General features: G+C 38.3%; 1 protein-coding gene across 1 annotated transcript in view; it reads left to right on the forward strand.

Moving 5' to 3' along the window:
- The first annotated feature begins 3354 nt into the window (after positions 1-3354).
- TRMT9B (tRNA methyltransferase 9B (putative)) overlaps positions 3355-20622 on the forward strand; it is a 62234-nt gene continuing 44966 nt past the window's right edge. Inside the window, exon 1 of the mRNA XM_050338881.1 lies at positions 3355-3403. The gene's annotated coding sequence lies outside the window, so the exon portion shown is untranslated. The remainder of the gene's footprint in view (positions 3404-20622) is intronic.

The raw sequence follows: 20622 nt of genomic DNA on the forward strand, positions 1-20622 counted from the left end.
ACTATCTACATCCATTTAGAAGAATATTCATCCTGGATCTCACTGACTGCATCTGGTCCCTCTTGGGAGATAAAATTTAACTTGTACTTTTTCAGGTGAAAATGTCTGCAGTCACATAAGGGTTTTGGCATTTTTATAGGATGTTAACAGGATTATGCACTGCATGCATGGACCATGACAAATGAGTATCTTGGTTTTGTGTGGCAGGGGGCTTGCAGGGGTAGCTTTTGTGAGCAGCTCCAAGAAGCTTCCCCCATGCCTGACAGAGCCAATGCCAGCTGGCTCCAAGATGGACCTGCTGCTGTCCAAGGCCAAGCCCATCAGCAAAAGTGGTAGTGCTTCTGTGATAACACTTTTTGTTAGAACAGGTGAAAAAAACGTGTAACTGCACCCAGAGAAGAGAGGAGTGAGAATATATGAGAGAAACAGCCCTGCAGATACCAGGTCTTCTGCCTCAGGCACTGGAGAAGAGATTCCCCTGCAGCCCGTGGGAAGGACTCATGTTGGAGATGTTCATGGAAAACTGTCTGCCATGCTAGGGACCCCATGCTGGAGAAGGGGAGGGGGTGTGAGGAGTCCTCCCCCTGAGGAGGAAGAAGCAGGAGAGAAGTGTGTGATAAACTGACCACAGCCCCCATTCCCCATCCCCTTACGCTACTGGGAGGTGAGGGTAGAGAATTCAGCAATGAAGTTGAGCCCAGGAAGAAGGGAGAGGCGGAGGGAAGATGTTTTAAGACTTGTTTTTATTTCTCATTGCCACATTGCTCTGATTTGATTGGTAATAAATTAAACTAATTTCACCAAGACAAGTCTGTTTTGCTGGTCACAGCAACTGCTGAGTGATCTCTCCCTGACCTGGTCTCAACCCTTTTGTTTTAGCAGAGGAGGGGAGTGACAGCGTGGCTTTGGTGGGCACCTGACATTCAGACAGGGTCAACCCACCACAGCGAGGGTATTAGAAACATATTTGAAAGTAGTGTTCTGCTGAGAATGAGTCTATTGAAGTAATACTGGGGGACTGTGCAAGGAGGAAAGAGGCACCCCCAATGCCATCTTGTCCCTAATACATTTAGGTTGAAGTCCTTCGAAAAAATTACCTCTGCACTGCAGCTAGGCTTTGTTTTGTTGAGGAATACATTTAGTGCAGGTAGCTCGGTGTGCAGGTGCAGTGTGAGCTGCAGGTCGAGCTCCAGGAGGCAGAGGTTTCTTTTGTTCAGGGCCCCTCCTCAGAGGCACTAGGTCGAGCTGTTGTTCTGTTGCTGCACTCTGATTAAATTACCTAAAGGATCTAGAGGTCTGGGACTCTGCTATGGGAAAGCTGAGGTCAAGCTGGTAGGAAACCTGGTCTGACTGTGTGTATGTGTGGAGTGTGTAGCTGCAAAGGGGCCTTGGTCCCAGCTCAGGTCGTGTGAGTGTGACTGCCAGAGTGGCTCCTGTATGGTCAGACAGGAAAGTTTCCTTAACAGTTTTAGAGAAATAATTTGTTCAAAATGAAAGCCTAAGCAGAACTCAGATGGATTCATCTGAGAAAACAATGATATGTTCGGGCTCTGGAATAACCTATGGTAATGTGTTTTATTCGACAAAGACATCCTAGTGAAAAATCTGCTAGTTTTTTTCCCACTGTATCTTTGTTCTTTGAAATCTTTTAAAGAATCATAAAGAACTTGTCACTTAACAATTTGGAAGTGCATCAAATACATCCATTTTTCGTATAAACTCTTGCCAGGAAAATTTAATGAAGTAATTTGCTGAAGCAGAAGTATGTGATAATGTTGGATGCACTCAGCATATCTGGCCAGCATACAATACTGGCAGCTAGGTTTTTTTCTAGGTAAACAGAGAATTTTAAATGTAGATGTCTAAGTGATTCTTATGTGCCTATATTAAAAAAAAAAAATCCCAGCATCTAGGATATCATCACCTGGCAATTAGAAAGAAACTGATTCCTATGGTATCTTGCAAGGCATCTTAGATTGTTTGCATTCTCAGTATTCCAGATTTTCCTCCGCAATGGCAAAACTGTGTTATAGAATTTTCCTGTCAAATAAATTCTATAGCAAATGCCTTATCATCAGATAATATTATTCCATAAGAACCAAAGACTTTTTCCTGAAAGAGGCTGTTTTTTGCTGAGTTGTTTTCTCAACGTAATTTTCAGTTTCTTTACGATAGTGCTTTTGAAAAGTGTCTTTGTTTTAACTAGAGTGAAAAATGCTGGAGACTCAGAAGATCTGATGAAATGTTCAGTTTAAAAGTTTGACTGAACTAATTTAGTTACCTATTTAGGAGACCAGGAAAAAGAGGAAAGAGGGAGGGCTTTTTAAAATTTTTTCGCTTTACTTTCAGATTTTTTTATCTCATTGTAGTTTGAAGTTTCATTTTTGCATCAAAAATACCTTCAGGACTGGCTTGAGGTTTCCAAATGATCTGACAGATCTAGCTGTGGAGCTTGCTAGCCACCAAAACTGCCAAGGAAACCATTGCTGGTTTTCTGTTGTAGTCATTATCCTTGCATCTGTATAGTGGTGAGCTGATTGAGGAATGACATATGTGAATGTTTTGCATGAAACCTTGTTGTACTGGTCCAGTAGAATCATAGCAGGTGGGACATGGAAAGGCCATGAACAATGAAGAGGCGTAAGTTTAAATATTCTGGATTTTCACAAGTAACATAAGGTCCAGATCTTCGGATGATACTACTGAACAGCTATGATGACTTCCTCGGAGCTGCATTGGCACTATATGAAGGTCTCAAAGAATAATGGTATTTTAAAATCCCATCACTGTTGTGAGAAATAACTGGAAAACAGTTTTTTCTGCCTTAAAGTTAGTTTAGTAAGGAAGCTGCATCAAAACTGAGATCAGGATTTCAAATAATACTGGAGTATGTCAGTATACTTTATGGATGGAATTGGAAATCAAGATTAAGAAATTATATAACTATACATTCATTGTGTTTACAAAATACAAATATGGAAACATAGAAAATTTGAGGTTTTATGTATTTTTTTTTTACCATGTGTCTGTGGTAGAAAAGTATACCACAAAGAGCACAAGTGGTGATTTTATATTTTCCCTCTTGTTTAGGGATCTGTAAAGCACAGACTAGAAGTCAAGTTTTGTAAATTAGACTTAGCTGATGTAATAGCAAATGAATGTGCTGTATCCAGAATTTACCAACATGTAATAATATGTGTATTCATGATGCACAGATATTTTCACATAGGTATTTGTTTTAAAAACTGTGGCAATCCAACTGTTTTCTTACCAACTTGACTCATGTTCTTTCAGGTAATTTGATGCATTTTTGTAACCTTCTTTTTTTCCTTTTTTTTTTTTTTCAGGTGGTGCTCTATCAAATGAGTTTTGATATTATTACTGGAAGTTCTAATCCATTCAGGTACATTTAATTTTTATTGTGTAATTAATCTATATAATCATAAGATGCTTTAGATTGTAATCCTTTACATGCTAGAACAGCTGGCCACCAAGCAGAAATGTTTTTTGAGGCAGGAAGATGTAAAAGGTGCCCAATCAAGCAACAGGAAGAGAAATGGTCTTAGAGAAAGCTTCTTGAGAGAAGCTGCTAAGCCTCTGCTTTGTTAGACTTTGTTCTGTTCTGTTTTGTTGGACTGTAGGTACAGTGGATTTATATGTATGTACATAATTAATTGTGTCAGATTAATTCTCACAAAAGCCTTATTTTAGCATTTTACCATTGTAATCTTCACCCATTTTAGGTTGGATGATAACTTGGTGAAATGCTTAGTACTTTGGAAGGTTAGTGGCTTAAGTGGTAACTTGGTTATATCCAGACTATAAAAGTCTTTCTTTCCAGGATGAAATAACCTTGAGGGATTTAAATAACCTTTAAAGAGTTTGTCAAATTGCCAGCTTTATTTGTTCAACAAGTAGTTGGATTGCTATGGAAGCATACTGTGCTTTCAGAAAAGGCTGATTCAGAAAAGACATAATTTCTCATTCCTTCAATTGCTGGGCTATGGTGAGCACAGTGAGGTGAGCACTTGTTTGAGCAGCTGCTGCCAATAATATGCTTGTCTGAATGCTGTGCTAGCTGCTGGAAGTTCTGTAATCATATTACTGCAGTTGGAGGTGAGGAAGCTGTGAAGCTTTAAACCTTGAATCAGTATTCTGTTTGCTGTTACAAACAGACTTTGGCCAGGCTGAATTTGTTGTTTAAAAAGCAAAATGTGGCATGATATTTTCACCACATCCTTTCAGATCTGAAATAGATTCAGAAATGGGTCTCAGTTGTGTAGGCATTGTCTGCACAAGAGAAATTCAGAGTTGCCTGTTGCATCGCTCAAACTGTGAGTGACTAATCCATTGTAAGGTGTTTAAATCTGGTTATTGCCTGCTTCACTGTTCTGAAACTAAAACACATTTTCTGAGTGAGAACTTTTGCCTAACATTCTTCTTGGGAGACAAACTGTGCAAAGTTCTCTGGAGTAGGGTTTGAATCCTTTCCAGCCTCAGGAGACCTAGTCTTATTCATGCTCTTTCAAAGTTCTTGTTCAGTCCTCTGAAGGCCAGTGTTGAAGTAAATTAAAGTAACTTCTCAGCAGCAGCTGCTTTCCTCTCTAAGGACTGGAAAAATCTCAAAAGAAAAAAGAAGTTCCAGTCTGATAATAGTCCTTTTGGATCTCTCTGTGGATTTTTCACTGTCAAGTTCGTTTTCCTAGTGGCCATTGCATAAAGCTTAAGTTAGTTGTCCAGTGGAAAAAAGAAACCGTGGAGAAACCACACAGTGGATTCATATTCTCTCTCTTATTACAGAAGTAGTGATAGTTTATGTGACAGCAAACAGTCCAGGTACAATGTTATGCTAAAGTACTTTGTGCTGCATTTAAGGTGCGTGTCTGCTCTGCTGTGCTATGCGTACAATATCCTGTCACAAATTCCAGAAATCAAAGGCCTCTGAGGTTAATTGCAAACTGTGATACATTTAGAGTAAGAAAAAGAATTGCTGTTACAGGTTTTTTACTCTCATGGTAGTGTAGTTTCATAGGTTTGTGAGAGGAGAGGATGTGGCTGAACTGCTTGCATTCAGTACGAATTACATGGTAGTTGTGTCAGTAGAAACAAGAGCTGTACTAAGGGCTATAGTAGCTCACCTTCAGTGCTCCGTCTTCAAATGGGTCTAAGCACTCAGATAAGAAAATCTTATCTGAGGAAGTCTTACCTGAAGGAAGCAGGTTTAGGGAGCTGAAATTACTATGAATTTTCTTAATTTGTGGATCCAGATTGTCTCACTGAATTAAACTCTCCTTTTAAGACAATAGCTATGTTTGTTCTCTTCGCATCTCCCTCTCCCCCCTCCACCACATATTCCTTAGGTAATTAAGACCAAGAGAAGACAGGGGATGAAGTTTTTATGTATCTTTGGGAAAAGTATTGTTACAGATGCCTAATTATGCAAAACAGAAAAGAAGATTTTTCTACTTTGCAAATGCCAGTTAGCTTTTTCAGTGGCTCTATGTAGGCGTTCAGTATGATTTCCATATTTTGAAAATAAGAATTGCTGAGAGATTCAAACAACATGGATTGCAAAAAAATCAGGTTCTAAAAATTATTGTTTTCACAGTTTTGAGTTAACAGAAGATATCAGAAATGGTGTTATAAGAGTGTTTCATTGAAGAAAATAGAATTGCAAATACAACCTTTTTTTTCCTCACTTGGAAAACTTGCTCATTTTTCGGTTTTGTTGTGATTTAAATATTTTTCTTCAGGAGCTGTCAGATGGAATTAAACTAATCACCAGTGCTATACATTTCACTTAATTTTATGTCCACTGCATCTCAAATTAAATTCACCTAGCATTTATTACCATTCATTTGCAAAAACTGCTACATTCATAATTTATGTTTCCCAAAGTGTAGCCAGTGAAAGAAAGTGTGAAATGCTTCAGTGCTGATGTGAAAACATGAAATGAACTCAGAATTTCTGGCATAGATTGAATTTAAATATAACTCAGCATGATTGAAAATCTTCTCAGTGTCCTAGATTTGCACTTCAGGTTTCAGTTTATACTAAGCATGAGTAAGTGTTGTTAGCTGCATGAATAATGCATTTTCTGTAGCTCAGCCCATTCCCTGCACATGTTTATTCATTTATGCTGTTTAAATGAACTGAGATGGTCAGTATTGACTCCTGTTTTGACAAGCTACAGGAGAGATGAGTTTCCTCATGCTTAGAGCAACCACAGAATTACTTACTCAGAGACCATATTTTTAAATGATCATTTATATTCAGTTGTCATCTGCATTCAGTGACAGAAGCACCCTTTCATACTTCTATGTCATTATTTTGAATAAAATTCTTGTAAATTTATATGTATTTTTGTAATATATTTCTGGTGCCAGGAATGCTAATTGTAGAAGTGGGAAGTAGCTTTACAACAGAACCCAAATGCACCCAGTGTTTGGGACCTGAGAATGTATTTTGCCCTTAGACACATGACATCACAATCAATCTACACCTTTTCAGAGCTCAGGGAGTCTGTGAACAAGGGATTAGGTAAACAGAAGAAGGAAATAGGGCTAACTTTGTCAGGTTTCACATTAGAAGAGCTGCACAGTTCTGTCCATGTCAGTTCACAAAAGTGAATTTGGGCAGAAAAGCAGCTCTGTAGAGACTAATATTATCTCATTTTAGATGAATAGAGACTAATTTTGTCACTTTGGCAATTTATATTTCGTCATTCTCTAATTTAAATGTCATAAAGTTAGTTTTTATATTATGTCAGTTGTTCAAACTTGTGTGGATCCATAATATCCAGATAGTTAGTATATTTCTTGTATATAATGAGATTTAGTAACATTTGTTAAGATAACACATTATTATTGTGCTTGAAGCATGAATTTATTCTGTAAAAGGAGCTTTTCAAAGACATTAGTGATAGGTATGTGCCACACAGCCATCAGCTTCCGTATGGCTTTTTCCTCAATTTCTTACCCTCATTTTCCTTGTCACAGTGCTCATGGTGTTTGTTATACATTAGATACTGAACAACACAAATAACATGCACATAGTCACCACAATAAATGTGATACAAATGGAACTTAATTTGTACTTCTTGAATCCAGGATATTGCCTGGATTCCCACTCATCTTTTTATGTAGTTCTGTCTTTGAAAACTATCTCTAAATGAAGACTTACTGGCTACTGGAGTTATTCAAATGAAAAAGATGAGAAGAATCTGCTTCTTATTAAGTCCTATCCTCTATTCCCACTTTCTGTAACCAGTAGCCCACGAAGATTATTGCTTTAAAAAAAAAAAAAAAAATCAAGAATTCAACAAAGTTGTCTTATGTTTATTTTATATGGTCCTGGGTAGAATTTTAATTTTCTGTGTTATGGCAAATATAGCAACTTTGCAAAATTTTACCATTTTGAAGTGAGATAAACTTATATTTTAAAATTTAACCCAGAATGAAAATGTAAATAATTCTATTTGTTTATGAAGCAGAATTTCTTTGAAATTACTCAGCTTTTGATAATATGGGACAATTTTTCTAAAGAGAAATTCCTGGTTGTCTTATCTCTCCATCTTTCTGACACTCATGTAACATTCTTTAATCAGGTCTAGAAACAACAGCTATTCCATATTTATGAAATCGTAAGGCTCTATGAAACAGTAAGACAATGAGAGGTGTGAGAAATTGAGAACTGTTACTGTCTATCAGTTTAGTAAGACTTTCTCAGAAATGAATAGATTTTTTACCAGTGCAGAATATAGATTTTCTTTCAACCCAGTACAAGTAGAAGTACCATGAATTGCCAGAAAAAAATTGGATTTAAGATGCAAAACAAAGTAACACAATGGCCATTAAGGCTCAAGTACAATCCAGTGAAATGGCTTTAAGGAATGACAGATCCACTATCTAGAATCCCACAAAATTTTTCCCATTTTTCATGTGGTAGTCAGCTTAGACTTTAGAATGCTTTCTTTCTGCTTGCCCTAGATCTTTTCAGAGATTGTCCAAAAGGGCTTTGTGGGTTTGTGTGGCCAAGTTTTGGTAGCGGGTCAGGGCTACACAGGTGTCTTCTATGAGAAGCTGCCGGAAGCTTCCCCGTGTCCGACAGAGCCAGTGCCATTTGGCTCCAAGATGGACCCGCTGCTGGCCAAGGCTGAGCCCATCAGAAATGCCTCTGTGATAACATATTTGAGAAGGAAAAAAAGTTATTGCAGAGAAGTAATTATAGCCAGAGAAGAGAGGAGTGAGAACATATGAGAGCAACAGCTCTGCAGCACCAAGGTCAGTGCAGAAGGAGGGCAGGAGATGCTCCAGGTACTGGAGCTGAGTTTCCTCTGCAGCCTGTGGTGAAGACCGTGCAGGCTGTCCCCCTGCAGCCCATGGAGGTCCGTGGGTGTGCAGAGATCCACCTGCAGCCCATGGAGGAGACCCATGCCTTCTTGATGGACTGCACTCCATGAAAAGGGACCCACACTGGAGAAGTTTGTGAACAGATGCAGCCCACGGGAAGAAATCATGCTGGAGAAGTTTGTGGAGGACTGTCTCCCCTGGGAGGGACCCCATGCTGGAGCAGGTGAAGGACTCCTCTCCCTGAGGAGAAAGCAGTGGCAGAAACAACATCTGATGAACTGACCATAATCCCCATTCCCTGTCTCCCTAAGCAGTTGTGGGGGAGGAGATAGAGAATCTGGAATAAAGTTAAGCCTGTGAGAGTGTGGGCAGGGGGAAGGTTTTGTGGGTTTTTTTTTTTTTTTTTAGGATTTCGTTTTAATTCTCATTATTCTGTTCTGATTTTGATTGGTAATAAATTCAATTAATTTCCCCAAGTGGAAGGTTGTTTTGCCCATGACAGTAATTGGTAAGTGATCTCTCCCTGTCCTTATCTCAACTCATAAGCCTTTTGTTATGTTTTTTCTCCTCTGTCCAGCTGAGGAGAGAAGTGATACAGCAGCTTTGTGCACCTGGCATCCAGCCAGGGTCAAACCATCACAGCCAGTTAGACTAGTGTGGCAGCATCCTGCATGACTCGGAACCCTGCACTTTGGAAATAACTCACCTAACCTCAGTGCCTTTCAGTAACTGGATTACAAGAAGAGCCACTGAGTGACAATTGCTTCTAGTTGCTCTTAGGAAAGGTTGGATCCAAACCAAATGTTTTTAGAAAAGTCTGCTTCGCTAAACTGCCTACATAAACTTTGCTATTTGTTAGTCTCATTAGCAGTCTCAGATGTCGGAAGATTCCTTTGCTACTTCCTCCACACAAGTGCTGCCTTTTCATCAGTGTTGGCACACTGCATAGAGTAGGGGGAAATGCAGATCTCTGAGATAACTCAGGCAGTATAATAAATTGGAATTAACTGACACTAAGGTAGGAATGCAGGACAAGGAAATCCATGAAAATAAAGGAAGACTGGCCTTCATGAAATAGTAACAATATGAAAATACAACTTCTTTTCAGCAAGATTGTTCTCATGACTATTTCCTTTGGTGGAAACTTACTTGAATGGAATTTATTTCTGGTAAATTGAATGCACAACTACCCTGTTCCTTAGCCATATAGCCTTGTCAGTGCTTTTAAGGCCAAGTTCTCCAGCTCTCCAAATATATTAGTCACATGAACATCTTTAGTTTTTCTATGAGAGCACCCACCTGGTATTTCTTCAAGTGTATCTAGTCCTTAAGGTGCTTTCCAGGGCCTGTATATGTGTGGTACTGATGATCTGCCTCATAAATGACTCTACCTTGAATGCCAAGTCTTCTAGCACCTATCTCGGTGATCCACACAGCATAGCTGAAAACATCATTACATGCACCAGGTGCCCATACTCTCTCACTCACTGGATTCTTCTTTGGTACTGGGAAAGAACAGGGGGATGCAGCAGCGATATCCAGCAAGGAAAGAGGCTGTGACTGTGTGCTTTATGTGCGATTATTTTTAACTGTGTATGCAGGCTGTAATGTGTAAATACGAGAACTCAAGCATGGCAGTAGCAGATGCAGTTATGTCTTAGCAATATTTAACTGTGCAGTACTTAAGGGAGAACAAATGAAGTAACTGTGAGATAACTATTGAATAACAATGAAAATGGGAGTGGATAGCTGTAACAAACCTTAGCAGCATTAGTTTGAACCACAGGCAGCACAGTGTTATGGTTATAGCAGCAAATCCCTGAGTCACCCCAATCCATTAAGGTCCTCAGTGCTCCTCTCTTGGCCCTCAAGGTCAACATGTCCCAGCACCTGGTATGAGAGGGTCTAGGTGGCTGTTTATCAATGTAAGCATTGATTCTTAGATGGTGGGATCTTCAACACAGATCCTCTTCTGCTGATCCTATCTTGGTAGTCTTTAAGTTGTCTTTTTATACCTTCAAGGTTCTGTGACCTAGGACCTTCTGTACTTCTCAGTATGTACTTCTGTGCATTTTCAGAGAGATTATTCATTGCTTCTGTTAAATCTAAAGACACTTGGTCACTGTGTCCTCTGGTCACCATGTCCTTATCCTACAGCTGTTTCTCAGGAGTGACAATTCCATGAAACCATTCCTCTGCCCTCATGCCACAGCTGCCTTACCTGCACTGTTACTGCAATATTTCCCCGTATTTTATTAATGGCCTGCAATCAGAAATTTGTTAAATTGATTTATTTTAGTTCAGCATTTCCTATACTGAGGTCTCGCATTTGTGACCAGCCATTTGGTTTGTCCTTATCTTACCACAATGACAAATATGTTTGCACAGGGTTAGGAAAGTTACATCAAAGCCAATCTTGACTTACCATGTCCCTGTACTTTGCTGTGATGATTAGCAGCATTATATTGAGGCCTGTCTTGGCTCAGAGAGGCCTGACTTGGCTTGGTTATTCTCAGCTCCTTGACATGTACCCATGTTTTCAACTGTGTGAAATACTCCTCTGCAGGTGAGAAACTTGCCATTTGTCTTTGTTGAACTCCATGAGGTCCTGCCAGACCCTTTCTCCAACTTGCCATGATACCTCTGGAAAGCAGCCATCACTTCCAGCATTGAGGACTGCTCTCCTTATTTTCTCTTTCCAAACTGCTGCTTTGCTTTTTTACCTTTGTCCATTTTCTACATTTTTGTAGAGTGTGAGACCTAAGTAACAGAGGGTCATTCAGTGCCAGTTGGCCTTTAAGGCAGGGAAGAGTCAAGAGTACCTTTAATGTACTGGTATAGTCATATCCCCAGTTCTGAGGAGAAAGAGCAGCACACCGAGATACTGCTCAGAGCTGCATTACTAGACATTAATGTATGCTCTGGAAAAGCATATTGTGGTGTTGGGTGTCACCTTCATCATCGGAGCTGTGACTGCTGAGGTTGTGCTCCTGTGTTTGATGCTGGAGTGTTGGCATGCCCACATGTGTCCTGGGAAGATTGCTGTGGAAGCACCTGGACAAGGAGCTTCTCTATTGTATGTACTTGCAGTGATTACTGAGGGTGTGGGAAATAATGGGAGTATTACTTTCTGTGATTACAACTGGAAATGCATCTTCTTGCTTTTCTTGGTACATTTAGATGGTTTGGCTTGAAGGCTTTGGTGTTTGAGAGCCCAGACAGGGTGTACCCTGATGGTGTATTACTTCACACACCTCCACTGTGATGGCAGTGAATTCGCTGACACAAAGCTGCTTGTGCCATGGATTCAGATGAGAGATGTAATAAGATTTCCTGGTGTGAAACGGACCCATTTCTGGAACAAGATGGATATGTAAAAATGAATGTTCTGTGACCCAAGCACTACTGCCAGCTCATCACTCAGCACCACATGGTGACCTTGTGGATTCAGATATTAATGGCCCAATAGTGGTTATTCTTCAGCTGGTGGATAATAATTCCCCCTCCACCGTCCCTGCCGCGAGTGCTGGTGATTTGCCATCTGAGCCACTCTGCTGTGGCTTTGGGAGTGAGTGGCCTTGGCCTGTGCAAGGCTGGAGCTCGGACTGATCGTAATAGATATGACAGTCCAAGTGCCAGAGCATCTTCCAGAGCCCTGCAGGGGCAGCTGCTCAGTACCACCAGTCAGACCACCACCATTCCATATAAAGGAGCCTCGTTTTATTCACTCACAGGAAATTAATATTGTAGTAAGATCACCAAATTTTATTATTTTATTAATTAATAGTATGTGATTAATTATTATTAATTATAAAGGATTAACTTTGTGTGGTTATTATTACATCATTACAGCCCACATACATAATATGTATATGGCATATTAATTATTTTAAGATTATGAAACTTTGAAAATATTATTTTAAAATAAAATAATTACAGGTTTGGTAACCAAGGAAAAATGGAAATTTCTGGCTCATTTCAGTGAATAAAAATAGTTTAGAAATGACACTACCCTCCTTAGAGAAATTTCTTATTCATTAAACATTATTAAAAACTGCAGTTCACCTTTTGAGTGCCTAAAAAAGTGAAAGTGATGTTTAAATAATACAGAATCTGGAAATCTATTATGGAAGTAAATGCTTAATATTGCAGCCACCCAGAGTGATTACCGAGGAAGTGTTTATGTACTATCAGTATATTGTTTATACTACAGATTCATAAATCTGTTGAAGAACATAATTCATAATTTATTTTGCATAAAAAGGTGAGCTGACCAAAGTCAAAAATAACCCTGCAAATAAAACCCCCCAAAGTATTCAGATCTGGATCTGTTCATTGATTAGATTCTTGCCTCAGCCCACAAACAATCGTCTGGTATAGTGATTTGGGCAACCTGGGGTCAATGTAAGTTTGCACTAATAGAAAGAAAAAGGTACATGGAACTAGCTGGCATTTGTGGATTAATTTGGTAATAGATTGGCATAATACAATTAAGATCCTGATTCAGCAAAATGTTTTTTCAGCAAAAGATTTCTTACCTTTCATCATTGTCATAAAGTAGTCACTTTGGGCTCATTGCACTTTTATGTATATAAATATTTTCCCAGAGGACTCTTTATTTTTGATGAAAATGTCTTAAAGAAACTCATTTTTCTGCTGTTGTGCTTTAGACAGAATAGTGTTCTGCCAAAGCAAAAATGAGATAAACTGTTTATCTTTTTTGATCAAATGGAAGAAAACCAAATGAACCAATATTACATAGGACAAGAACAAGTTTAGTTTTCAAATGTTTCTGCTTTAATGAATTATGGCAGCTAAAGGAGCAGATATGAATATTTTGCAATCTTTTAACATACCAATAATGATTTGTAAATGTTGAGTTATACCTTTCGTGTTTCAACCCTCATCAAGCATCTCTCATTTTTTAGCTTATACATTCTCCGGAACAAAATATGTTTGCTCTGTGCCTAGCACAAAAGGGCTCTTGATCTTAATTGGGGCCTTTGGCTTCTATGGTAATCTAAGCTATTAAGGAACAATAGTCTACAAGACTGTTAGGAGTATCAGAAAGGACATTTCAAAAGGCCATTAACGTCAGTTCATGTTTATGTATCATATGAGAGGCCACTATTAGTATGAAGTTATAAATAGCAGTAGAAAGATGTTATTAAGCTTATAAAATTTACTTTGCTTTCGTGGACTAGGATTTTAATAACAGCAAGTTACTAATTTACAATCTGAATCTTCTGATAATATATTAGAGACTACCTTGGTAAAAATGTGTGTGTGTCTAATGTCACTTCTGTTTATCCTTTCCATCACCAGTGACCTGCAAACTTCATAGAATCCTTTAGGGGATTCACATTTCAGAATGAAATAATTCTTGGTATATGGAATCACAAAGATGCTTCCTTAGACATTGCAGCATTCTTTCACTGTCATAGTGGTAAAATTTCCAATGGAGTTGAGAATGGTAATAGTCTGCCTGATTCTTACTATAAAGAAGAGAGTCAGCAAACTTTTGTTTCTGTAATAATAAACAAATGAGAACTACTTTTTCTTACTACCTCTTCTTCCAGTTTAGAGATTTAATAACGTCTTTATATAAAAATCAATCTCAGTATAAACAAAAAATATGTAATCACAGCTCTTTTAGAAAGAATTTTAAGCTCAGAATGGCCAGAATTGTACATGTAGCAGGAAACTGAACAATGGAATTGCTTATGTGTTTTTAGCATCTTTTGCAGCACATAATTTCCTTTCTTTATGTCCAGAGCAGAGAGGAAGGAAATTGTATACCTGTGCAATTGTCAGGTTGCTTACCAAGACTGACCTACATAGATTCTGTAAGGTTTGCATGAGGTCCTTGCTTGCATACTGTATCCTTTGTTCATCCTTCAGCTGTCAACCAACCTGGGCAGCTTGACAGCAGATGGAGTTGGAGTTGTCATCCACTCCCTGCTCTTTAAGGCTGAACTAGTGGTTTGGGAATTGTCATTCTGACAAAGGTAAAATGCTGTCCTTCCTCTGAAATAAGCAGGGTTGTTAGGATTGCATTCCACGTGCTCTTTTTCTTTAGTTACAGGAAATATCTAAAATCACTGTGATAGAAAATTCAATTTGAGATGGGCAGTACAGTTTTCATAAAGATTAGAAAAAGGAAGCAAGTATATGTTAATTCAAAAGTATTTATAATAAATAAGCAATAATGGTAAAATGGTTGACTATAAATAACAGTTAATAAGATATTGTTGTATATGCATATGTCATTTCATGTCCTTACTGTCACAACCTGTTAATTCTATGAATGTGTCCCTTTTTCAAGGTCTTGCCTCCATGAAAATACTCTCAGTATTGTTTAAAAGACTCCAGCAAGGCTATACAAAGCAGTTTGTTGGGCTAAAGCATGCTTACATTATCTAAAAATGTTCAAATCTTCCAACAACATTCTTGTTGTTTTTCTGGATATAAAAATAAGTTCTTGTGTTGGTGACTTAATGTCTCCATAGAGCAGAAACAGAGAGGTTATGATTATTTGTGCAGGGACTGAAAACAGAGAATCTGATACCAGGCTAGGCAGATCTGGGACTCAGGTGAAGACATTCATCCTTTATGGTGCGCACATCATCCCTACTCTAATCAGGGTAATCACACAGGACTGAATTTCCTCATAGTTGGTGGGCTTATTTCATCTCCTTTTTTAGTGATCCTGGGTTTGTATCTCCTAGCATGCTATCTTTAATCCTTAGCAGAGTTTTCCTCCAACTTCCTTTCCAAGTTTTACTCACATATCTGCTGTTAAATCTCCCTTGATGCATCACCTGACCTGGGGGTCATGCCTAGTTGTGAGAACTCACTTAGAGTTCTCCTTTTTGGTAGCTAATATTACAGGTATTTTTAAAGCAATCCTTTTTTTATTCCCCACCTTTGACTTTTCTTTTTTTGTAAAGAGAAAATGTACTTGGTGGGAGAATACAATGTAAATATGTAGCACTACAGACAGGATTTACAAAAAAGCTCAGCTCCTAGGTGACGTGATTGTGCAGCCCTCATTTCCTCCCCTCTAATCCCTATTTTGCTTTCAATAATATGTGACTGTGCCCTCTGTCATCATAACTTCTTTTCTGTGGTAATTGTAGCTTGTGAGTTTATAGTACCTACTACATAGAAAGAAACTTCCAGACTTAGACCTGTTCAGAGACTGCAAGCTAATGCAATGAAGACCAGATTTATGGCTAGGCACCTATTTTCCAGTTTTAAAGGGGCACTGTCTTGTGCTAAGCTCATCTGGGTACTTGATTTATTTCAACTAACTTAATGAGGGATGTCCTGTGAAGAATGATACTATACTTCTTGTCCTCGTCTTGTTAGAGGCATCACCCAGAGGCATATTCTGAAGTCATGTAAATTTGATGATAAGGAATTGGTTCCTTTTTTCTCCTCAGTGCTCCAGATAAAACAGCTGTGAGCATAGGGATGTTATTTCTAATGAAGGAAATGAAGAAGTATTTTGTCTTCATGATAAGATAGCATAAAAGGAATGGAATATTATTTAGCTAGGGGATTATGCAGAACTCATAGCTGAACTGTCTGAATATCTCTAACAATGAAGGCTGTCTTGAAAATGGAAGGTCCTCTTATAATGATTTATGAGTTAGTAAATGAGCTGTTACTTGCTAAAATCATAGCCCAGCATTATAAACCCATACATACTTCAGCACAGCAGGCTAGTTTGGATGTTGTATTCATAGGTTGCATTCCTGTTGGAACAATATTAACTCTGAGAGTAAATAACTGAAAGTGTTAACTCTGAGAATAAGTAATTTAAAAATGCCATTGCATGAGGTAGTCTCTGTTTAGTGTACTTCAAGGTAATCCACATGGAAGAGTTACTACAGGAAGGTGAACTAGGCCACGAAGTTTAATTTCCCAAGTAGATTTACCTTAAAGACACCTAAAACATTCTCTGTCCTTTCTCTTGTAGTCTGAAATTCATCCAACTTCTTCAAGATTTGTTCTTTAACATCAAATTAAAAGCTGAGATTATTAATTATCTTCTAGAAATAGTTTTAAGCATTAGAAGTATTGATGTAATATCCTCAGATTTAATTAATAAGAATCTGACATGATTTTCAAAAAGTTGTCAGTATGTCACTTAGGTTTACTTAATACTGTTTTACAAACAAGTCATTTATATCCTCAGATAAAAACATCATCCTTTCAAGTTCATGTTTTAGAATTATCACATTAATATGATAAATTATAAAACAGATTAATTCATTTTATGCATATTATGGACATTGTAATTGTTGTCTTCTTTTGCATAAACTCATGTGAGTGTGATGATTGTGAAGCCTGAGTAGCAGGAAAGAGAAATGTGTTCTGTCCAATCTATTAGAGCTCATCAAGCAATTAGTTTAAAAATAATAATAAAAAAGTATTCTTGCAGGCTCAGCTTTTGTTTTCATTGGTATAGACAGGAAAAACAGAAGAAACTTTGACAGCACTGTTTTGTATCTAAAGTATATAAGAGACAGTCCATTTTTGGCTATGATTATTTAATGGGTTTACATGAGATACTTTCAAACATTCAGTGGAAATTTTTACACTGGAACCCTGACATTAGTCATGTAATTTTTTACTCTGAAACCAGTAACTGCCAGTGACTGCCAGGTGAATACAGTATTTCAGCTTACACAGGATGGTCCACGTGTGAAATGGCAACAAGACTAAATGCCAGAATCTCCTGAACATTTACTTTTCTCAACTGGGTGTTGAAAAGAGCAATTACTATGTGAAACTTGTCTAGAAGAAGAAAAAAATGCTGTATATGCCAAGGTTGATGTTTCCCATGATTGGAATTTTCTTGTCAAAAATACTCCTTTAGCACCTTTTGTTCTGTCTTACAGAAGTTAATGTATTTCTCCTGCCTGTATTCTAAGAAAAAAGATGTTGTTCCTTTATATTGTGACTGACATTGGATGACATTGTATATAGATCCAGCCTAATGAGTTCTTTTGAGGCACTGTATCAAGAAGCAAGATCATAGGGAGGCTGGATTTCATCATTGATTAGTGCTGGCAATTTTTAAGGCACAAAATGACAGGGCTGTTCAAGATTAACAGAGGATCCTCACAGGAAAGAAATAAAATAAAGAGAAGAAAAATAGTAAGCTTTCAGATACCTATAACAAATGCACTGAAGTTCCTAGACTCTGCTTATTTTTTTGTCAGCAGAGTTCACCCCAACTACCAATATGTCTGGTGAATGATTTTCTATTATGCACATCAAAGTCTGTGAACCAGAGGTGTCCTTTTAATATTTATACAGAAATGAGTTCATCGTTTCCAAGGCAATTGCCTCTAAATCTCTGTTCAGTCTTCAGGACTATGCCCTGTAAGACACTTAGAAAATCCTTAGAGCAAGTCAAATTTCATAGTGCCAGAAACTCTTTCTTGGGGAAAATCTACTCTGCTTTAAAAGAAGATCTAATGCCCTCTTTTAGAGCTATACAGTGTAGGGGGCTGGGGGGAGAGAAAGAGGCAGATGTTTTGGAATTACGAAAGCAGCTCATTAAAATTTCTCAAGATAAAGATAAGCAATGTATTTTCACAGAATTAAAATTAGAGAGGTGATATATTTGTCTTAGAAGAGGATGAGGAAAGGGAGAGGTGAGTTGGTAGTACTTATATGCCTACTGAAAGGTAAATAAAGAAATAATATATAAATAATATATAAACATGCAATTAAAAAATCCCTCCTGATTTGGGGCTAGTACTATATTGCTCTTGGAAAGCTAATAAAATAACTATCCTGGGAAAAGCACCAAGAAGGAAAGGACTGGTGAGTAGCCAGCTGACTAACACGTGTAGGGTGTGTAGTATTTGTGATGAAAGGCAATCTTTTGGGCAGCTGTTACCTTGACAATTGCAGGTAATGGATGGTTGTAGTGTTCATCTCTCCAGATTCTCTTTTAACTACTAATAAAGAATTAGAACAGCTTTTCTTTTAAATGGCTTCATGTGGATTTCCAAAGATATGGTGCTCAAGTGGTTAATCTGAGTGGCACTTTTGCATATGGAAGTGAATTTGGGGAACCTGACAAATAGGAAAAACAAGCATATGAGGTCATCCAACTTTGTGGCTGCCTTAGTGGGAAAGTTGATAGGGAAATAAAGCACATTTTGTTTCTATGCAGTATTTTAAATGGAAGTCCTCAGCCTGAGCCCAGAGTCACCTTGTGTGGTGTTATTGGAACACAGGCAGACTGCTGGGGAGCTCGCTGGCCTGGATGGGCTCCTGAGTTTCCCGCTGTGGCATGACTGCATTCTATCCATGCCTGCCTGCTCAGGCATTTCACTGCATTCCCCATGCTGTGTAGTGTTACCTGGCGTGCCGGCTGAGGTCCCTGGGGGGAGAGGCAACGTCAGGTAGCACTGCAGCAGAAGATATCTCTTGCAGCATAGTCATGTGAACAACACATCAAGAAGTATGTCATATTTTAAACTGTACTCAGCAGTGGCTCTCTCAATAACTTCTTTTTACTGACTATTCTAAGTCAGCATGGTGTGACTGGTGAGCTGCTCCCTTTCCCTCAGAGGGGATAGGGAAGGGCCATTTTGGCATTTCATGCTACCCTAACAACTGTTTCCTCCTGTTCCTGCTCATAGCCACACAGTTAGAATAGAAGCCTGTGCATGTTTCTGACCCTGGTTGAGTGGATGTACAGCCTCACTGAGACCGGAATAGTGCCTTTGTGTACTATGAAGGGAGTTCTAAACTGGAATTTGGGCGATCCTCATAGGACATCCTAATCAAGTAACAATGTACCTTCATTGTGCTTAATGACAACTCTGTTAAAGTAAACATAATATTAAAGCTTCACATTTTCTATGTGCAAACTGATCCCTGAAGCTGTCCTTAGTGCTTCAAATTGGATTCCCAAGGAATTCATCAAGGTTAGCAAGACTACGATTTCCTACTTACATTGCAAACTAATATTTTCAAATATGCTGAAGTTTGTAGTCAATATATAGACTCCTAAAAAGAATTGGTTTCTCAAAGGTCAGGATTTGCCTGTGTTCTGTCAATACATTTGTTTACTGCAAAAGCAAAGGAAACTCAGCACTAGAGATTGGGTTTTCATAGTGAATTCATGACAAGTTATATAAATATCCTTCTGGGCCTTTTAGTAGATCTTCCTTTATGGAAAATACTTGTTAAATCATATGCTTAGTTCTATCACACTCTGATATGTATTTTGATGTTTATCTGCTCTAGCACTGAGGCGTTATGTTTTCAGATGATGTACATGCAGTTACTTAGCAATAGAATTTAATGTCTTTTATATTAATAACATTGTTGGAAAGTGCGAACGGTCCTTTGACAGAGCTATTAAGTCAGCCCTGGGAGCTACAGCTATTTTTATACATGAGAGATAAACAGAGAGAAGTTTAATATTGATACTGAAAATTTTATTCTGATCCATAGCACCTTATCTCTGGCTGCTGTGATCTATGGCATAGCCTCAGGGTGTGAGTTCTACAGAGCTGTTCTCAGAAAATTAGGTAACTGTTTGCTAAATTCTGGTAATTCTGGCTTTTATCCATATATTAACTTCTTAGGGTTTTGTGCATTTTTTGTGTGTGTATAAGTGTACCCATGATTTAAGTTTTTGTTGTAGAAGAAATTTTGCAATTCCTCTCTTTTTACCAACACAAGAAAAATACTCAAGGCGCAGGACTGTGAGGTTATTAAAAAGACAGAAGTCTTATTCTTGGCAATGAAACAAAATTATGTAAGTAAACCCTACTGACATATTCATCAGTTTGATTTGTTCTCTAAGACTTTATACAGCAGCAGAAAGGCTTCAATAGCATTTGCCTATTTAATACTGCAGCTGCTTCTGGTTAGAACACAACACAGAGGGTTATCAAAAATGACCAACCAAAAATTGAGAAATGTTTCAAAAACATTGTCCAGAGAATCAACAAGGATGATTTCCTCTTTCTGTTGTCCTCCTCCTCTTCTGGTATCATCTGCCTGCCATCATCATCATCATCTTTATCTGGCCTTCCAGGTCTGCTAGACATCTGATGTGCTTTCTTATCAATGGATTGGAGATTCTGATCAGTGGGGTGATCACAACATCTGTGGGTACTGAATAAAGAAAATCTGTACATACACTGAATGCCAGTTTGAAAGCAAGTGGGATAACAAGGCTTATCCTGTGTTGTAGCAGTGCTGGCAAGCTTAATACAGTTAGGAATAT

Source organism: Myiozetetes cayanensis, unplaced genomic scaffold (genome assembly GCF_022539395.1).
Source record: "Myiozetetes cayanensis isolate MyiCay16 unplaced genomic scaffold, myiCay2020 scf7, whole genome shotgun sequence".
Classification (NCBI taxonomy): domain Eukaryota; kingdom Metazoa; phylum Chordata; class Aves; order Passeriformes; family Tyrannidae; genus Myiozetetes; species Myiozetetes cayanensis.